Consider the following 20,128-nt stretch of genomic DNA (forward strand, 5'->3'; position numbering starts at 1 on the left):
CTTAACAGTACACCAATATACGCCAATGAACTTGAATGTCAGTTAAACTCGGCGTGAAACAGATGGAAATGGATGGACCGCTCTGACAGTGGCTGAATGCAATCACTGTCAGAAGAATCGATGGCATCACCTGCAATTGTGGTTATCTTGTTCTTCCATATGCTAGCATCATTGCAGTTTCCTATCGAAGCAGAAAATTATCTACTTTTGTATTGTGGAGTAATACCCACGATTAAGACATATTTAACTGCAGCTGTGTTGATTTATCATTTAATAAAACTGTTGAATCTTCCTGGTCATTTAGGGTACTTACGAAGAGAGATGAACAAAAACAAAATTTCATGTATCGATGCTAGGACAAAAGCATAATGAGAAATCTGATTGATACTTTTAGATTCTCCAGCAAACATTTAACGGAAATATCCCTTAAATGTTTAGCGTCCCTTCCATTTAGCTTTTTTCCATTTCTTCACTTGAATGCACCAATTACAGCTAATGGCTAATCTTTGTGTCCTGTCTAATATAATCGTTTGTCTTTAAAGAGAGCAAATGTTCGCTAGCAGCATATGGTAGGCCTACAACCCCCCCCACCCCTAGCCCACATTAAACCACATCCGTTGTCTAAAGCGGTTTACCATCATGATATCACTGAAGACACACATATACATCACATCAAAGCCACTCATGACCAGTATGTGTTCATATTGTTAGCCCGCTCCTTGGTATCAGCAAAAGCTGCCCAACGGTAAGCAAAATTGATCTCAGATAGTTCTTATCCATCGACTTCTAGCTCATCCTAATGAATGGGGCCCCTTTGGAATTGATGAATCTATCAGCTGTCCTGAGACCTATAGCTGGAGAAGAGAAACCTATACTGATAACATCATTTCAGTTTCTTTCGTCAGGGCGGAAGCCATGCAAGGCGACCTTCTGCCTTACACACTGAGAGTGGGCAATCAGTTACTGATGGTCTATCGGTGGTTAGGACAATGCCCTGCTACAACTTTTCATTTCTGGGAATGAACATCCTGCTCTTTAAAGAAATCACTTGTGTGATGAATTACAGCTGCGGCCAATCTGCCAGAAAAAGGAATGTTATTGTTAGTGTGAATTAAGTGAAATTCCTCCCAAGGAAACTAATGAACGACTCAGAGGACCGTACATTAAACAGAGCATGTCTTTGTCTTACTCTGGAGTGAGGGGAGGGGGGGTGGGGGTCCTTAAGTATGAAGTAAAATTAATGAACACGATTGCTGTCAACCCTCTACGACCTCAGGCATCTCTGTTGACCCCCTTAAACAATCTCTCCGTCTAAACAATGCCCCTTAATCACTCACACATTCTCCGCGCGGAAAAGTCATCAAACAACACAACATACCACATGCTTGTCTTTCTTCTTGTGTGACACACACACACACAGCCCACACAGTAATGGTTTCTACTTGAATCAGGCCAGGCGATTTGAACTAATGATAGCAGCTTCTCTGTCCCCCCCCCCCCCCCCCCACCAACACCCCTCCCCCTTGCTGTTGCCTCTATTGTGATGCCTCTCTGAGGCAGCCGGTCACATTTGCATCCCTATAGGTGTGAGTCTCAGTGCTCCTCGTCATGACCTCCTGGTGTCCATTAGTAGGTGACCATGCTCTCTCTCTCTCTGCCTTCATCAGCAGCCCCATGTGCTGGACTCCAAAGAGCAGAAGAAGGAGAAGAAACCAAGAGTGAACTCTTGACTGATGAGGTCAGCCGGGGTCAGTTCAGGCTCCGTTCAAGGAGGTGAGAAATGGACCCAATGCCAACGCACGCGGACGTGACTGAGGGTTTTGGGCTGCGAATTCTAATCGGTTACTCCTGCCGTAAGCGAGCGCGCTGGTCAGAAAAGGGTCGCTATTCACGGACGACCATTGTTTTTTGAGGTAGGACAAAAAGGAAAGAGGCGACGTGTGTAAATAATGACTTCATTACCTTGTGAACCGTGCGGCCCAGCTTGAGGCTGATTCTGTCGTTGACACAGAGAAAACCCCGTTGGACTAATTATACTTTGGATGTTAATGTTTACCTACTTTCATATCGACACAAGGGCTGAGGACCCGAATGCGACCCGATGGCAGGGGGTGGTCTTGACAGGAGAGTGACTGAATGGAAATCATCCCAGTGATGCTCATTTTGATGCTGATATTCAAGGCAAGCCATCTGTAAAAGTCGCATCACGCGATCACCCAACAACACTGCATATCACTTTAAAAGAAAAGATGGGTAGAACAGGCACAGTCCCTTCTTACCACCGGTTCTAGAAAGTGTTGCTCCATCTGCACATATTCCCATGTTCATTTGGGAATATTGTGGCTTCAATCGAGTGCTACTTTCCAACGGCTGTTTTCCAAAATAAAAGCCTCCTCTTGATGAGGCTCTCGCTTGTGTACAGCGCTTCACATCTTGCACATCAAACAGCCCTCATATTTTTACTACTTCTGAATGCCTGCGAAGTGCTGCGGAGGTCCTGGACTGCCACGGCGTCTGTTGCTCTGCCACATTCTCAAACCGAGTTTGTGTGTTTTTACGCGTGACAGAAACACATGTGGTAGCCGCCGCTAATACGGCCTAGTCTGCTAATCCACCAACCCAGTGTCCGGTTGATGGACTGGAACGCACGTCTCGACTCATCATGATCCTCGGAGCGCATGTCATAACAATCATGAAGGACACTCGCCCAGATGAACGATGAGCTTGTGTTACCGGTGTGCGTTTCACCGTGGACAAAACACGCAGTGTGACTCGCGATCACATTTTAACACTAAAAGCATGTGGCGGCAGCCACCCCACAAGGATGCGGGGTGGCCTTGATGTACAAACAACACGTTTTATTTTGTAGGGTAGCGAGGTCGCTGTGCGTGTGTGTGTGTGTGATTGTGCGTTTGTGATTGTGGGTTTGTGATTGTGTTTGTGTGATTGAGTGTGATTGTGTGTGAGTGTGTGTTTGTGCGTTTGTGCGATTGCGTGTGTTTGTGATTGTGCCTTATGTGTGTGTTTTCTCTGCATCTTCATCGCCACAAATATGCATGTCATTAAGAGCCTCACAGATGGGATTGGTGGGGGAGAGGGTGGGGGAGAGGGTGGGGGAGGCCGGTGGCGGAGGTACCCATCGGCATGAGGTTCCGATTCCTCTGCGCGTGACGCACGTACACTGGTGCCATCGTTGATGCCCACACGTGCGGAATAACCCAATAATTCTCCCCCCCTCTCCCCCATCCCTGCCATCTCTCCGTCGGCCCTAGAGCTGTCCCTCCCCTCTGCCCCTCCCCCCCCCCGGCGGCTAGCGCAAGCTGTTGGGAAGGGGCGGGGCCAGAGATCAACGGGCGGCCAATGTCCGAAGAGACGCGTTTGACTGAGTGATGCGCTGTCGTCGGGGTGGGGGTCATCCTCTCTCCCCTCAGGCTCCTCCCCCCCCCCCCCATCCCCCCTCGCCCTTCCCTCCACCCCCTTTCTCGACCTTTTCGCCAGCCGTTCACAACACCCGCTGACCTGGAACCGGAGAGGGCCCAGGAGAAAAAAAAAAACGAAGTAACAAAACCCCGACGTCGTCCTCCATCTTTATTAATGAATCCAATTTTTTGCCTGAGAGCACAAGAGCGCGACGGCCACGCTTCCGCCGGCCGTCTGAATTACCGGACATTAATACAAATGAACAGCGTGAGCCTGCGTCGCCGCGGCAACCGTCGGCGGATGACGCAAGCCGTGGCGGGCCCCTGCATACGGGCCCCCCGACAACGATCGTTAGTCTCATTTACGACGGCGGGCAGGACGAAAAATAAACCAAAGCACAGGCACTGATTGGGGTGCTGCTCTATGAATTACACACAATATGTCGGGAGAATATCTGTGTAATTGAGTCGCTGCTATTGTGGCCATTAATTCCTGTCCGCCGTTAAGTGGTTTAAATGATGGCGTGTGAGGCCATGCATCTTCCGATGCCCTTTACGAGATCAACACCCACGTACCGCCGTGGAATTCAATCGACCCAGTTTTGTACAGGGACGTCTGATGCAGGGGGAATCGCTGTTTGATTCCTAACGTTTTGGTGAGGATCCAGGATGCCTTCTACCTCCAGGTGGATTTGAGGGAGACTTGCCAGAGCCAGTCACAACACGCACCTCGTTTTCTTGTACCAGTTCACACGCTGCACAGCTCCAAACTGGTAGAGTGTGTTTTCTTGTTAGGCTGCTGTCAGCCCGGTAATTTGTTTCGCCGGCTGGGAAAGTAAAAGAAAAGTGTCAAGTTCTGCTTCCGCTAAAAGCATCTTGACTTTTGCTCCTGGGGAAATCACAGGCTTACTTATGGGGAATAATTGGCACTTGCAGCCGTACAATATGTATGTTCTCAAGTCTACGCAATTGAATATTATTTAAATTCAAACCAGTTCACAACAACAAAGTTCCTCGCATGTGCAAAAAAAAACAGAAAACTGATTGGAAGAGTCTGTTAATTGGAAGAATGACTTTGTTGTTTTTCAAACATGTTGGAAAGTACCCCAAACTCCGTCTGAACACAGCTCAAATGCAGCTGTCTGGTAGATTTGTTGTTCCTCGTGATTTGAAGACTTCTCACAGAGTACCTAAATGATTGACAAACAATCGGAATGGGGCCGGCTAATAAATCCCATCAAAAAGATGGCGAGGCAATCGCAGCCCACGTCAGTTTGATTTAACCTGGAGACGGCGAGTTCACTTGGCTAAACCAGCAGTCGGGCGCCGTCAAATAGATTCTCGCGGCGGCTCAATCGAAAAATCACTCGAGAGACCCGTTTTACAAATTTAATTGCAAAAACGCGCTTCACAAAACATCAAATTTGGCAGGTCATGACCTCGCTTTCAATTTCCCAGCCGCCGGCCGAGTCCCACACAACCGGATGCACTACTACAATAAACAACAAGACGACAAAAAAATATCCCCGTGTCTAACCTTCCATTTCCTTCTAACCGGCCTGACCCGAGGCGACACCCCGGTCAAGGGAACATGCCCCCACCCTACACCCCTCACCCCCCGGCTTCCCCCAAAGCAGACTCTCCACCACCCCCACCACCTCCGTCCACATCGCCGCCACCACCCCACTCAGAGGGGGGGGAGGGGTTCAGAGTTCGGGCGAGTCAGCGATTTTTTTCGGACTGTAAATGAAAGCTGTCACCATTCGTCACGCTGCGGAGGGGAGAGTCCTGACAGTCCAAGGCCCTTTTTATTACTGCCCTGTCCTCCGGCCCACGCCGCCCAGAATATCTCTTTCCCAGATCGCCGTGGCATAGTGAAAATAGGAGGGGGGGGGGGGGGGGGGGGGGGGGGGGCACAGCAGCGCCGCATACACACGGACACACTCGATATTAACCCCCCAGAACAGGAGTCCCTGCGACGCTGGATGGTATTGAGATGCACGCAGAGCTGCCATTCAAGCAGCGCTAAAATTGTCCGGGATCGGGCCTTCTGATGCAGTTAGCCAGCACCGAGGGGCCAGGGATTCAGCGGTGGAACCCGCCTGCAAGTTTATGAGCTCCGAAGACAACATTGAAGCGGCTTTGGAGAATTAAGTTCATAGATAGATAGCCCAGACACACACACAAGCCTAGACACACACACACACACACACACACACACACACACACAAGCCCCCCCACACACACAAGCCCACACACACACACAGTCCCTCTCTCTGACGCACACAGGACTTCACACAGACAAGCGATTACACGCTGTGTTTTTTTGGGGAGAAGCCACCGGTGAGCTGGAGTGGGTGGTGAGACGCAAGATTAATTAAAAGCGGCTGTCACGTCACGGTTGCAGTGGTGGGTCTGCCACACCATTACCGGGACGTCTGTGTGTGTGTGTGTGTGTGTGTGTGTGTGTGTGTGTGTGTGTGTGTGTGTGTGTGTGTGTGTGTGTGTGTGTGTGTGTGTGTGTGTGTGTGTGTGTGTGTGTGTGTGTGTGTGTGCGTGTGTGTCGGAGAGACTGAGACATAACAGGGACAGAGAGAGCGAGAGAGAAAGTGAGAGTGCGGGAGTGAGAGAGAGGGAGAGAGAAAAAAGGAATCAGCCTCTACAAGTCCTTTCCTGAATGCTGGCGTAGAGAGAGAGGAGAGGCGAAAAGTGGGCCTGCCTGCATCACACAAACGCAGCGGAGAGGGACAGAGAGAGAAACCTTCTCCACGCCAACGCATCTCACACATCAAAGGGGAGAGGAGAGAGGAGACGAGGGAGAGAGGACAGAGAAGGGAGAGACGACAGAGGACATAGGGAGAGGAGTGAGGAGATAAAGAGGGAAAGAGGACAGATAGGAGTGAGCAGATGAGGGGGAAAGTGGAGAGGGGAGAGGAAAGGAGGGAGAGAGGGCAGAAGGGAAGAGGGAGAAAGAGAAGAGGCGATAAGGGAGAGAAGAGGAGGAAGAGAGGGGAGAGGAGAGAAAATATGAGCGAGGAGGGAGAGAAGAGGAAGAGAGGGAGAGGGTAGAGAGGAAAGGACAAAGGGAGAAAGGGACCAAGGCGACAGAGAGATAAGGGCAGCGAGGAGGAGAGAGGGAGGGCCGATTAAGCAGGGAATCTTCTCTCTCTCTCTCTCTCTCTCTCTCTGAATAAAACTTGAGTAATTCATTGTCGTGGCAGGCTAGGGATCGAGGGGGGAGGGGGGCTGAGATTGTGTGTGTGTGTGTGTGTGTGTGTGTGTGTGTGTGTGTGTGTGTGTGTGTGTGTGTGTGTGTGTGTGTGTGTGTGTGTGTGTGTGTGTGTGTGTGTGTGTGTGTGATGGCGATGGCGGTGGTGGTGGCGGTGAGGTGGGTCAAGGAATCTAAACCACTGTAATCCTAAACTCTCAGCTGCTTAAAGCCGCTCAAGTCGAGGAAGAAGGGGGCCGACGCGCGCGTCTGCGGACACCGTGACACCCACGCAGCTTAAGCCAACATCTGCTGCGCTCCCAGACAAGCCAGACACCCACCCCGCGTTCACGTCTCGCTTTGTGGCCGAAAAACACGGCCACAGAAGAGAGAGTATTCACAGCAGTGAGACGCTGCAATCGGGGTGCAACCCAAAAATAAAAGAAGTGATTCACAAAAGTGCCAATAATTAGGTAAACTGCTGATGCCTTTTGTAGTCTTTTGAAGTATAGCTTCAAGAGACGGTTACTACAAAAGACTAAGCAGACAGAAATTATTATTACAAGAGAGCAGAGACGCGAACCTGAGGTTTTTGCGATTTCTATTTAAGTGACGACTTAATGTGGCAACGGTACAGAACTGTGAAAAATAAATACAGATGTCTCTGGAACTTGAGACAAAGAGGATTATACACCCCCCCCCACCCACCCACCCCCTTCCTGTGCTCTGGTGTTTGGAGAAGGTGGCTGGTGTCGATGGTTAGAGGTGGCGGGAGACATTCACAGATGTCATTACCAGGTATTCTTCATAGAGGTGACAATCGCGGCTGACACTGCATTTAAGCGCTGCAGTGGCGGACGGGGACTTTATTAATTCACACTTCTGGCGCGGCGAGTCGGAGCAAAGGCTTCCTGCCACACGACGTGGGGAAAAAAGTGCTCAGAGGTAAGCCTAATAAAGGTATAATGTATGTGATCTCGCGGTATCGTCTGTTACATCGCAGCATCGCAGCATGTCACCCCCCCCACAGCCCCAAGTAAAAGATACACATAGAGCCAAGTTGGAGCCCCACTATATTTTTCCAAGTCAGACTCCATTCGCAAAATGACAACAACAATTGAGTAGAAGAGGTCTGCAATACGAGTTTCTCATGTGTTATCCTTTTTCTAATCTCCCTCCTTTCGTCTGGCGTGGGAATTATTTCTGCAGAGATAATGATAAACAATTCCTCTTGCGACCGACAGCTTCTGTTCAACCTCCAGTCTCCGAGCCCCGGCCAAATGAGAACTACTCTGGGATAAAAAATAAATTTTTCATTTCACCACCGCCCACTTTAAGAACCACTAATTAATTAATCTCCTTAGATATGCAGACATTTCATTGAAGAGAAAACTAGGGGAAGAGAAAAGAAGGGGAAAACACCGAGCTCGATCCCGCTGGCAGACCCATTCTTCATTTCCTAATAATATTCTGGATTATTATTAGCTAGGGATGGAACTGACAAGGAGGAGCCTGATTGGTGAGCTCTTGGTGCGCTAATGAAATCCACAGATGCACTCTGGGTATTGGTGACAAATGTTTCAGAGGGGATCCAGCCCATCTATAGCGTACACTGATGTGCTACACGGTGGATCCGCTCCTAGCGGAGCGGCTGAATACTGAATAACAAGCTGCAGTCGAGTCCCAACTCTACCTTCCGCCCACCACCGGATTAGGGTCGGGTCCCACCAGAGATACATCCGCGTCCTTCTCTGTCCCTTTTCTGACAATCGTGTGGTCATGCCCAGAAAAAGGGAGAAAGAGAGCATGCCATTATACCTTATTAAAGTGGAAATACCTCAAATGTCAGCGCTGATGTGGGGACGTGCGAGCCACCAGCGCTTCTGATTTACATCCCCAACAGTGCAGACAGTGTGTGGGACATTTGCAATTCCTAGGCAACAGTAGAACATTTTTCCAGGAATGTCGTCGTGGCCACAAAAATCCATGGCACAGGAAAGAGAGTGAAATAGTGTATTGCATATGCAATTAACACAAAACAGTTGTATATGATTTTAAGATACTCATTTTTATGTTCCAGCAGTCGTTATCAAAATAGAGTATATAAATAATATATTTTGTACATTTTTTAATTAGGGGGGCTTTTAATTTATTTATTTTTTTAGGCAAACACTATTGGCAGACATTATTGCTGTTGTTTTTTACTGTACATTTGCAATCATCAAGAATGACACGTTTCATATCTGCCTGCTGTCCCCGTGCCTGGACATCGCGAGTCCACACTGCAGCCAAACGTTTCCAGACCAGCGCTAACGGGACAAGGGCAATGGCTTTTGTGTAAAAGTCACGGCAAGTCGACAATGGGACCACGACCTTGGTCATTAATCACTTGGCTTTTCCTTGTTGTGCGCAGACATGACACCAGGGGCAGCGCCGGCCAAGAGGGAGGAAGGGGGCAGTACACGGAGCCTCCGCCTGGGACCGAATCAGGGGGCCATGAATGGAGAGGTCGCCCCCCCCGCTCACTGTTACCAGGTCACTAATCAAATTAGCTTGATAGCCGGGATCACAACGGTATGCATTTAGTGGCCCCTCACCTCCATTGTCCCCAACCTCCGGGCCAACACTGGGCTCCATAATAAGTGACAGACCCTCTTTTTGTCACCGGACCCATTTGAATTCGGTCCCCTCCCCGGCTAAATGATCAGCACGCCTCATGGCAGGAAAGTGAATCGGATCCAACAATGAGCGAGACAAGTCATTGGGGACCTTCTGAAGATGTCGATGTCCGTTCTCGAAATGAACCCCAAAAAATAATAAAAAACTAAACGATTCAGATTGACATGCAAATGGCTAGCGTGGGCCAGATGGTGGTGGTTTTTGGGGCCAAATCCACTTAGTCAGGCATAAGTAATGGAGGATATTATAAGCATGACCACTCCATTATTAGATAAGACATGAACCAGGGGATGCTGAGGGGAGATCTGTCCATCCATCATCACTGGGCTGATCATTTAGTTATCTGTCCCCTGAGGTGTGCCGACACATGCCTTGCACCAAGTCCCCTGTGTGTGTGTGTGTGTGTGTGTGTGTGTGTGTGTGTGTGTGTGTGTGTGTGTGTGTGTGTGTGCTTCAGTCAATTGATTGAAATCTTTCTGCGTGCGTTAAAAGGTTATCCATTTATTTACATATGCATGCTTATTTGATGTCCGTGTGTGTGTGTGTGTGTGTGTGCACGCATGTTTATTTGTGCGTGCAGTGGTGTTTGTGTGTGTGTGTGTGCATGTGCATTTGTTTATGTGTACATGTGTGGCGTGTGCGTGAGTGTGCACGTGCGCACCCTTGAGGATGCACTGCCTTTGCTGTGTAGCATTTTAATTACCCCCGCGATGACAGAGTAGCTCTGCCAGGTTGTGTGTGTCTGTGTGTGTGTGTGCATGTGTTTGTGTGTGGGTGTGATAGTGTGTGCGTGCGAGTGTGTGCATGTGTTTGTTTGTGCTTGCCCGTGTGTAGGTGTGTGTGCAAATGTGTGTTTGTGTGTTCGCGCGTGCATGTGTGCGTGCGTTCGCGTGTGCATGTGCACGTGGTCGTTTTCTTGTGTGCATGTGCGTGTGCTTGTGCATATGCGTGCGTGCGTGCGTGTGTGTGTGTGTGCGCGTGTGTCGGAGGACTTTACAATAGCGCGCAGCAGGTCTAGTCTCCAGACAGGTGCCCCGTGTGGGGTCAGCCGGCAGACACAGCGTCGAAGTCACACAATAGCCGCAGTCTGTTATCAAGGGTAAGCACTGACCAGCGCGGCTGTTGGTGGAGGAGCACATGGCCTCGGTTGACTCTGGTGGTCAATGATATGAATATTTAATGGGCACAATAAATTCTGACACTTCTTGCACGTGAGGCGTGTTGGCGGCCGGGTGGAGAATTTGCACTCCCTGCAGTTCCCTGGGATGCCTGTCTCCGACCTGAGAGCGATCGCCCGGTCTTAGGGTGTGGGATGAAGTTTCACTTTAATGTCTCTCCACCGCAGAGAGGAGGCACTTTCACCACTGGGTGTATTCTTCCATGTGAAATTTGTCACCTCAACGACCACTTTGAGATCACGTTGCACACCGAAGTGAAATATGAATGCGAAGTCGGTTCATACATTTAACACCGGAAGAGAAAAAATAATCTAAAACTAAATTGAATCGGATTAATGCGTTAAACGATTGAACGGAAAACATTTGACCGCCATTCTTTCAAGTATTAAGTTCTCAGAGTGCCAAACGTGAAAGTGTTATTAGTGTCAGCCGATACAGTCTACATACTAAATAACGTGAAGTGGAAATTGCATCGCAAAGTGTCAGAATAAGAACCGGCTAACCAATAAATATGCAGGAATTTTTCATCACTGAATAACGCTGGTGAAAAAGGAGCTCAGATTGCAGCGTTGAAATCACAGGGTGAGAATAAATTGCTGTTTTTAGTTGGAGCTGTAGAGCAAAAAACATATACTTTGCAGCAATATTGGTGTACTTTCTATTGACTTAAAATGCAACGTGCGTGCCGCCAAACTTTTCTGCTCCGTTATTAATTTTGGAATAATGTATTTGTGAAACTGGTCACAGAAAAGCACAAAGAAACAATGTCACAGTGACCTTGTTTTTAATAAACCAAAAAACACTCAAAAGATTCAGAATAAATAAAAGGGAATAGCTGTTAGTTTCCACTAGTTAAAATGATGGTTCGATTGCACATTCGTTGACACTGCCTTCAGTAAGCGAATGTGTGGGTCGCAGTATCCTAGAAATAAACAAAAAACAAAAAAGAAACAAAAACACTGTTGATTAGCCGTATTGCTAACCGCATGAAGAGAATGACAGAAGAACTGACTTGAGTTGCTACCTGGAGAAGTTACATTGTTTTATGGTACTTTTTATGGTATGGTACTCAACCTCGACCCTATTTTCAGTTGGTTTACGGTCCAAGGGACTAATGCAGACAACACATTTTAAATTGGTCCAGTATTGATCTATAAATGCTTAGGCTGTAATCCGCAAAATGGGCTGCGATGATACCTATGGGCCAAAAGCACCCGTCAACGCACGCCCTCTAAAAGTGAATGTCTCCTCCCACTGAAAGGCTCCGAGTGTTATTATGAGGCTCTGGAAACATTCAGGAAGGATCTCTACAGAGAAATACAACTTTCTGATCTGGTTTATTATATGTCTAAGACTCGCTCAGGGAGAAGTCTCGCTCTGAATTCAAACTGTTTCAAGGACAATGTCCCTATTGTCATTACGATTTTGACTCTCCTTCACCAGACTATTCTAGAGATCCCTAAGCTGCATTCAACCCGGCACTCCTTAATTTAACTCTCACTTACGTTTACCACCATTCTCTTTCTGCAACCCCCTCTCTCTTCACTCTCTCCCTTTCCTCTCTACCATTTATTTTATGGAAAGGGATCCTTTCCATAAAGTTGTCAGTCACTAATAATATCCTTCTGAACCTGTCAAAACAAGCACTTTTAGAGGACATCCATTGATAGTGCAACTTTGCCCCCAAAGGATTAAACTGCAGCCCATTTGGCGGATTAAGGCATCAGCGTTCCTGCTCAATACTGGACCAATTTCAAAAATTCTTCAATCTTCTTTGCCTCGTCCCTTGGACCCAAAATGATCGGAAAATAGGGTACAGGTTGAGGAATCCCTTGTGTATCCTTTAAGAGAGAGCGTAATTAGCGAAGGCTATTCTAAGCGGATGCCCCGGTGTGTTATTGCCGTAGCATCCGCAACCAGGTTGCCTTAACTTGCGGCTGTCAAGGGGGCGGGATTGGTGCAGAGAGCTGAGGGTGCCAAGAGCCTCCTTTGTCATCTGGAGTGTGGTAGCCCGCTAATGAACTAAAGTAGTGGAGATGTGAGCCAGGGAAGGAGGCAGGGGGAGCACTTCAAAGCAAAGGAATTGAGAGAAAGAGTGAATAACTGCGCAGCGAAGATGGAAAAAAAGGAAGCGTGGGGAGAGAGAGGGAGTGATCTTCTTTTTTAGCTCTTATTAACACACAGACAACTTTATGTCCCAGCGAAGTGAAACCTCAATGCCTGCCTGTGACAACCGGGCGGTACCCTTCGAAAGATGTTTGCGTGTGTGTGCGTGTATATATGTTTACGTGTGTGCGTGTGTATATATATGTGTATATACGTTTATGTGTGTGCGTATGTGTGTGTGTGTGCTTGATGTTCATTCTCCAAGCTGGTTAGTGAAACACACTCGGCAGGGGTGATAGGATGACAACAGATGTTACAGGTCGAGAATAGATGCGGCAGCAAGCAAACACGCACACACACACAGACACACACACACACACACACACACACACTTTGTCCATGCCCGCAGACTCAATAGAAATGTAATTTCACAGACAGCCTTCAGCACAAAGAGAATATAAAACTAATTATATATAGACAAATGATTAATATATTTAAAGAGATGTCATCTACACCCTCAAGGAGTATGACATTCAAAGGGAGAAAACCTAATATATATAAACTTACAAATGATATATTACCGCATAGAAATTGCCACCGCATGTTGCAATAAATTAAAAACGAAATAAATAAATTGGAAAATATACAAATAACTATAAAGAGCAATAACATAAACAAGTAAACAGAAACAAATAAATAACTGCATTTACTTAAATTTGTTGTCTATATTCTTCTCTGTAAGGTTTGTCACTGTTGTTCTGTTAAAAACCTTACCAGGCTGGGTCTGAACTGACTTGGTTTGATAGAGAAACAAGCGGATGGCAGTGTGATTTCTTGGTCAAGGGAATGCAGCCAAACACGAACACGGCTCTAAAAGGACTAAAAGGTCTAAAAGACGCACACATTTAAGTCCTGTAATTGAGTTCCTGTTGGCAAAGGTTTTGTAAAGGAGTATTAAAGATTTTTTTAACTTATTTTGAAAGAGAATATCAGTGAAAGAGGTGCTACAAAAGCAAGGAGCAAGCACACCAATGCACACAAACTTGGTTTAAAACAGGAAATATCAGTCAACGGTTTGAGTCAAAATCCAATCGGTGAGGTGAGATAGTTCAACAGCTATTGCAAGAAGAAAATAACCAAGGTCAGTCCAGGGCTACAGACACTGACGCAAAAAAGGTCACAACATGAGGCCAGTAACAAATAAATACATTAATACACTGCCACGGTGAATTCCCCTTGAATCCTCAGCTGCAAAGTGATTAACTTTCAAAGCCCTTTCGAAGGCCAGTAGCGCACTCCTGCTTAATCTAAAATCTGTCGGACATTAGGCATAATCATTGTATGCTTTTTGGTGCTTCCAAGTCGATTCTCGGGTGAGCGAGGGGAGGGTGAGTGTGTGACCGAAACCGAGGTACTAATGCCCTAATTGTGTTAAGATAATGCACCTGATGAGAACATTTCACAGTCTGGTTTCATTTTAGACGACAAGCTTCATTAGTCTCCTTCTCCAAAATGGAGGCGGCGGAAATGTGCTGCTAAATGGCCAACGGGCTCTAAGAGCCATGGAGGGACCTGTAGCACGCATCATAAAGCCCGGATATTAATTAACATCAGTTGCTCGGGAATTTTTATTGGGTGATGCCTTTTTAATTGACACTTGCCACCGTGACCGCCCATTTCCAAAAAAGGTACCGCCGTGTGGAGTAGGAGGGCAGAAAAAAGACAAATTAAAGTCAATTAGTTTAGAAGGGATGGAGGAGATCCGGGGGATCCTTTGCAGAGGAGAGGGCGACACACACGCAGGGCCAAAGGACCTCGGGCCCCCTGAGGGTCTGCAGACTACGGGGAGCCAGTGACGCCTGCCAATGGGAGATGGCGTTGGGGGAGGCGGTGGCGTGATGCCCTGCGCGGCTGCCTCAGACAAAATGGGAGTAGGGAGAGAAAATAGCCTGGGTCAGGCCCATGCAGCAGGATCAGCTTTGAGCAAAGAGCTTTTTCTCTCCCCCCGAAGAGGCCCTCGGATATGTGTGGAACAAGCAACTTTTGTTCTTTATTTACATTCGGGGCTGGTTTGGCTGGGATGAATTATGGACCCTATTTCGGGATGTAATGGGGTTGATGCGGAGGTGAGCCAAACAGCGAAAGTGAAACCCTATAAGTTTGAAGTGGGGAGACTTTGAGATTAATAAAAGGGTTTTCAGGAGTGAGTCAGGGGACTTCTCCCCCCCGCGCAATGACCAGACATCACGGGTGAGGTGCGTTTGACCAAAGACAATCCCTTCTAGGCAGGCGAAAAACAAATTAAGAAAGGAATCCAGACAGAGCTTTAGTCATCAACTCACACCCTGCAGCCAACTAAGGTAAGTGGAGACGACACGAAAACCCAATTTTAAGACGGCTTTATTTCGGCTCATCTTCGAGTTTAAAATGGCTGAGATGTAAACCATGGTAGCCCTATCAAAACAGCTCATATCTAAGAACTTGTTTTATGTGGATAGAACAACTGTAAAATAATAGGGAAAACTGGTATCGTATTGTTTAAGGATTTTAATTTACCACGCCGACATTTTCCTGTGGATTTTATTTTAAGCAAAAAAAAAAAAAAAATTTATCTATGAATAGAGGACAGAATAGTAGGAACTTAATGAAGATAGACAAACGTAGACTGATGTGTGAGAGGAAGCGGGGTTGTGTGAGAGAGGTAGTGATTGTCGATTCATAGGCACGTCAGGTATTTGCTCCGTAAGGCTTGACCTATATAGATTATGCACATCTCTGTAGGTACATCCGAAGCATCCAATTATCAGTTTCCTCTCCTCAACCAAAAGAATATTCCAGAACCATGACCCAATTAAACTCAACTTCTACACAACACATCACTTTGCTATATCCAAACCAATAAACACACATACAGGCATACACGCACACACACGAACACACACACACACACTCACACACATACCTCAATATTAAGCGCACCTGTGGCATCAAATTAGGAAAGGCTAACACCCATTACACATTCATTTTAGATAATACAGCTTACCAATTAACACAGGCAGACCCATCGCAGTAGGGTTAACGCAAAGTTAATAACATTCCCAGCGTTGGCAGGGACTAGTACAAAATATATTTCAATTTGGTTGACTAAGGTTTTCCCATGGTATATTTTGAAAGTTAAATGAGTAATGAGTGAAATAAGTGCCTTTTAATAGAACCAGCCGAACAGGATACACAACGGCCACAGGCTTTATGCATGACTTTGATGTTATCAAGCTAATGTGTGTATTGTGAATGTTATGTAAATAGAACAACCACAGGCCGGTCCAAAGGCCTACCAGCTACAACGGTATTAGTCGGGCTGGTATGCGATACCACATTTGTAACACGCTATACCGGATGTTTTTGCATTTTGGTGATTTTGATGGGGAAGACATTGGCTCACAAGATTTGCTTCACATGCTCACCCTCTTGCTTATACCCACCCAAAATACAAGGGGTCCCAACAGGAAAGTCCCATCAGGGATTTGAACAATATAAGGATGTGTGTTAAATGCCAGCAGAGCATGAATTAGGGAGGAATGAATCACCGGGGATTAAGAGGTGGCCCAGGGCCGCCCGATGCCAGCATCTGCTCTGGAGTTTTTTTGTGGAAAACAAGGAAATGTTGCTACGCATGTATCATAGGCTGGCCTCTGGGAACAAGGCAGCCTGCAGTGTTAATCTGCAGATCAGATATATGTCGACACAAAACAAACCTGGTATTATGGGCTTGTTTGAAGAGGGAGGTGCTGCAATTACATTGGATTTTGCTTGTGTTTGAATGCCATGGTTTCTCAGTTAATGTTGTTATTTTTTAGTAAAACAGTATGTTTTACTGTTTCTGAATTGATTCGCACATTTCACACATTCCCAATTTCAGTGACCAGGTTATAAATGTGCCACTTAGGGTGAACAGAAATATTTGTTGAAAACAAATCAAATAACAAATCAAAGCGTGCCATTTTCATGATTATATCAACAACAAGGTAATGTCATCCTATTTGTGTTGGTTTGCTGTTATAGTAGATTATGGACACTGTTGTCATGGATTGCTTATTTATTTTAATTAAATTACATAAATAATAGATTGAAGTGAACCCAAATTATGCCATTGACACAAATCAATCCCTAATTAAGGTCTAATTAAAAAATACCCTCCAGTGGCTGTATATTGTTCCCAGTGAAAGATGAAACCTCAATACCATCGTCGCATTCAGCAGTCTTTCAGTCACACACAATTGAAATCAATGGGCATTTCAATTTAAGACAATGCAGTGCAGGCGAACAAGCTATGTTTTGTGACAGTCAGCATCAATTTCAAAAAGACAGCGACTGTAATTAAACGAAAGAATTTATCTAAGGGAGAAATAGTGATACGTTTAGTCAATTTTATGTTTGCACCCATCGTCATAAAATCTGCATTAACTAAAAAGCTATATTCAATTTGGCAAAATAAAGTTTTAAGACAATGAAGCATGGCATTTGAAGAGTGTGCATATCACTTCCATTACAACACATACTTTCAGATACTTTCATTAACACAAGACTCAAGCCTAGGTGGAAATCCATTTCCTCTATTTCTGTATACCATGTATTCCAACAGTTTTCAGTGCCTTTATTAATAGAGCAATGACGACAGACCAGAAGGTGGGTTGAAAGAGCATGCATCTAGGAATGACACGTAGCTTGTGGGTTGAGGTGTGTGTGTGTGTGTGTGTGGGGGGGGGGGGGGGGGGGGGGGATATCAATATCCACACAGAAAACAGCAAAATATAATGAAATCTTATTCAGCCGCAATTCAAGCTTCCTTCTCCAGTCGACACAACCAAAACAAACAGCCCTGCCTCCCACACCAGTAGAGCCATCGGAGCCACCAGTAAGGGACACAACCGACACGTGCCGGCAAGCATTTATCATCGTTTGAGTCCTCTGGAAGCCCTGCTCTTGTGGGCCGTGTTAGTCCGAGTCCGCCGAGTTTTACCAAGGGCTCGAACACAAATCACGATGCATGCTGGAATCACAGTTTGGATGTCCACCGCAACCTTCCCCGTCACGGTACACATTCGTCAAAAAACCGCCGTCGACTCACAGAGAGAGAGAGGGGCGAGAGGAATATTGATGTTGTGTGATATCATAATAACAAAAAAGCTCTGTGTTTCAAGACCGCTGCTGGTGGTTTGCCCGCGTTGGTGAAACCACCAACGCACGAGTTAACGCGCGAGAGTTAATTCCAAGTCAACAAAACATTCTCACACAATCAATAATCAATACGGTACATTGCAGAAATCGTAATAACAACGATAGCATAATCTGTAACAAAACCCCTATGCAAACACATAATTAAATAGTTGCTTAACGGCTAACAAAAGCCCGAGGAGAGGATGGGGGACGCAGGGGGGGGCAGTCAGGGAAGAGGAGCCCGTAGTGTCCTCCACGCGGTCATTAACCTTTCTCCAGCACTGGCGCCGCGTGCTTTGTCCCTCCCTTCCCCATGCCCATGCCCTGTTAATGAGCTCTTTCTCATCACAGCCATTCGCCGGTTTCAAAAAAATGTCTCGTTTTGTTTAATGAGAAGCAGCTTCAACCAACCTCACAAAGAGAGAGGAGGAAAAAAAGCTGATATTCTGTTTACTTTTGAGAATATCGCAGTGTGTGGCACCGCGCGGGGCGGGTTTGTCTCGAGCGTCGTGGTCACAACACACACACACGCTTCTCTCCGGCGTGTCACCGGGTAATTAAAGTGTGTCCTCAAGCGCATTGGTTAAATAAGTGTGTGGATACAGATTTTTATTTATGTATTTTTAACGCTCTAAAATAAAAGATGATGGCATCACCTCATTTTTCATCCGTTTTCCTTTTTTTCCGTACTCCCCGTGTTGCTCAGAGCTTCTAATTATCTCCTGCGTCCAGGGGAGATTTAAAATAGGCCAGTGACAAGATACATTGAAGGAAGGCTTCCACCGGCCCCCTCATCTGTTTCCATAACCTCAGCTGTCGGCTTTACTCCACAAAACTAACCAAACACCAAGCGGTTCGGACGTTTGGCACACAGGCCTACAGTGTGATATAAAACCATTCGGGAACGGTCTCGCTGGCGATGACAAGATGGCCAGGCAATGATCACAAAGAGCGCAACTCAGAGCAGAACCAACTTAAATGTTCATATGTTTGTCTGGAAATAGAATAAGAGGAATAAGAGGAAGCTCAGAATTATCATTGAACAGCTGCGTATGTAAGGAGTGAAATTATTGCTAATTGTACTTACAAGTATAAAAAAAAAACAACACACACACACATGTCAATAAGGTTTTGTGACTTGAGAACATAAAGTATACACTCTTAAGTTAAGATTTGTAAACAATTAATCATATTCATATCTGTGAATATATATCCACAATAGCACATTTTGGTGTTTAACAACTGTGAAACCTTTGTTTCGAGCTGCGGATCTGCTTTCGCACATTTGTCGATCTCATCTTGTGGATAAAAAATGGAATCACACTAAATACTAAAAGGCGTTATACTACTGTATTATACAAGTAATCATAGTAAACATGAATTATAGTAGTCTTTAATGTCTGTCATCTTCATAGTGTTTATTAGTAACCAACAACAACTTTAAGCAACTTCAAATCACATCAGTAACTGGTCAGTCACTTGTTATACTTTAAAAACATCAGCAGCCAAACCAGAAGTTCCACAACTGAAGCCTGGGAACAAAGACCACACCAAAGGCAATCTCTCCTCCAAGCCTAAAAAGGTGTGTCTAACCCTTTCTCCTCTGTCTTTCTCCCCCTCTCTCTCTTTGAGCACAGGAACCACAGGGGGATTCAGTGTAGCATGAAGACTCAGTGCACCGAGACCGGAGCCTCGGCCTGCACCTTAGGAGCCTTAACTCCCTGGACTTCTCAAGCCTTTCCCTGTTCTTTACTCTGAATAAACCAAGCGTTAAGCCTCCAAATGCTGTGGTGCAGGCAGACAGTTTGACACTATTCATCCTTACCAGTTTATTAGGGATGTATTCAATGAATTAATTGTGGTGAATAAGTGCAAAGTAAAACCCCAAAAGATATTTAAAAGAAAAATATTTAAATATATATTTAGCCTATAGTATATACTTTGACATGTCCTCTCTGGTTGTGATTTAGGATTTTTTAAATGTTTTTCTTTCCACTAGCAGATATGTGTCAAAGAGAAATCTTTTCTGAAAGTGGTTTTGAATGTATAATATAAATAAATGTATATATATTTAAAAGTGCAAGGCTCAAAATAGTTGTAACTAGAAAGTAATTCCATTGATTTGCAATGGATTTCCTATCGCAACACATCATCACTCTGCTGCTGTGGCTCGGCTTTTAATAGCTCTGGCTGATTGGATATCGCCATTGTATGTCGTGATTGGCCATAAGAAGGATTAGCTTCTCAATTTTGGGTAAAAATTTGTGGCGTCGTGGAACAATAGTGCCAGTGATTTGTGTCTCAACATCAGTTTGTATCCA

At 45.8% G+C, this 20,128-nt stretch overlaps 1 protein-coding gene across 2 annotated transcripts in view; it reads right to left on the minus strand.

The window, feature by feature from the left end:
- macrod2 (mono-ADP ribosylhydrolase 2) overlaps positions 1-20,128 on the minus strand; it is a 403,152-nt gene that overhangs the window by 336,917 nt on the left and 46,107 nt on the right. The gene's annotated exons all lie outside the window — the stretch shown is intronic.

Source organism: Pollachius pollachius (assembly GCF_949987615.1).
Source record: "Pollachius pollachius genome assembly, chromosome: 2".
NCBI classification, from domain to species: domain Eukaryota; kingdom Metazoa; phylum Chordata; class Actinopteri; order Gadiformes; family Gadidae; genus Pollachius; species Pollachius pollachius.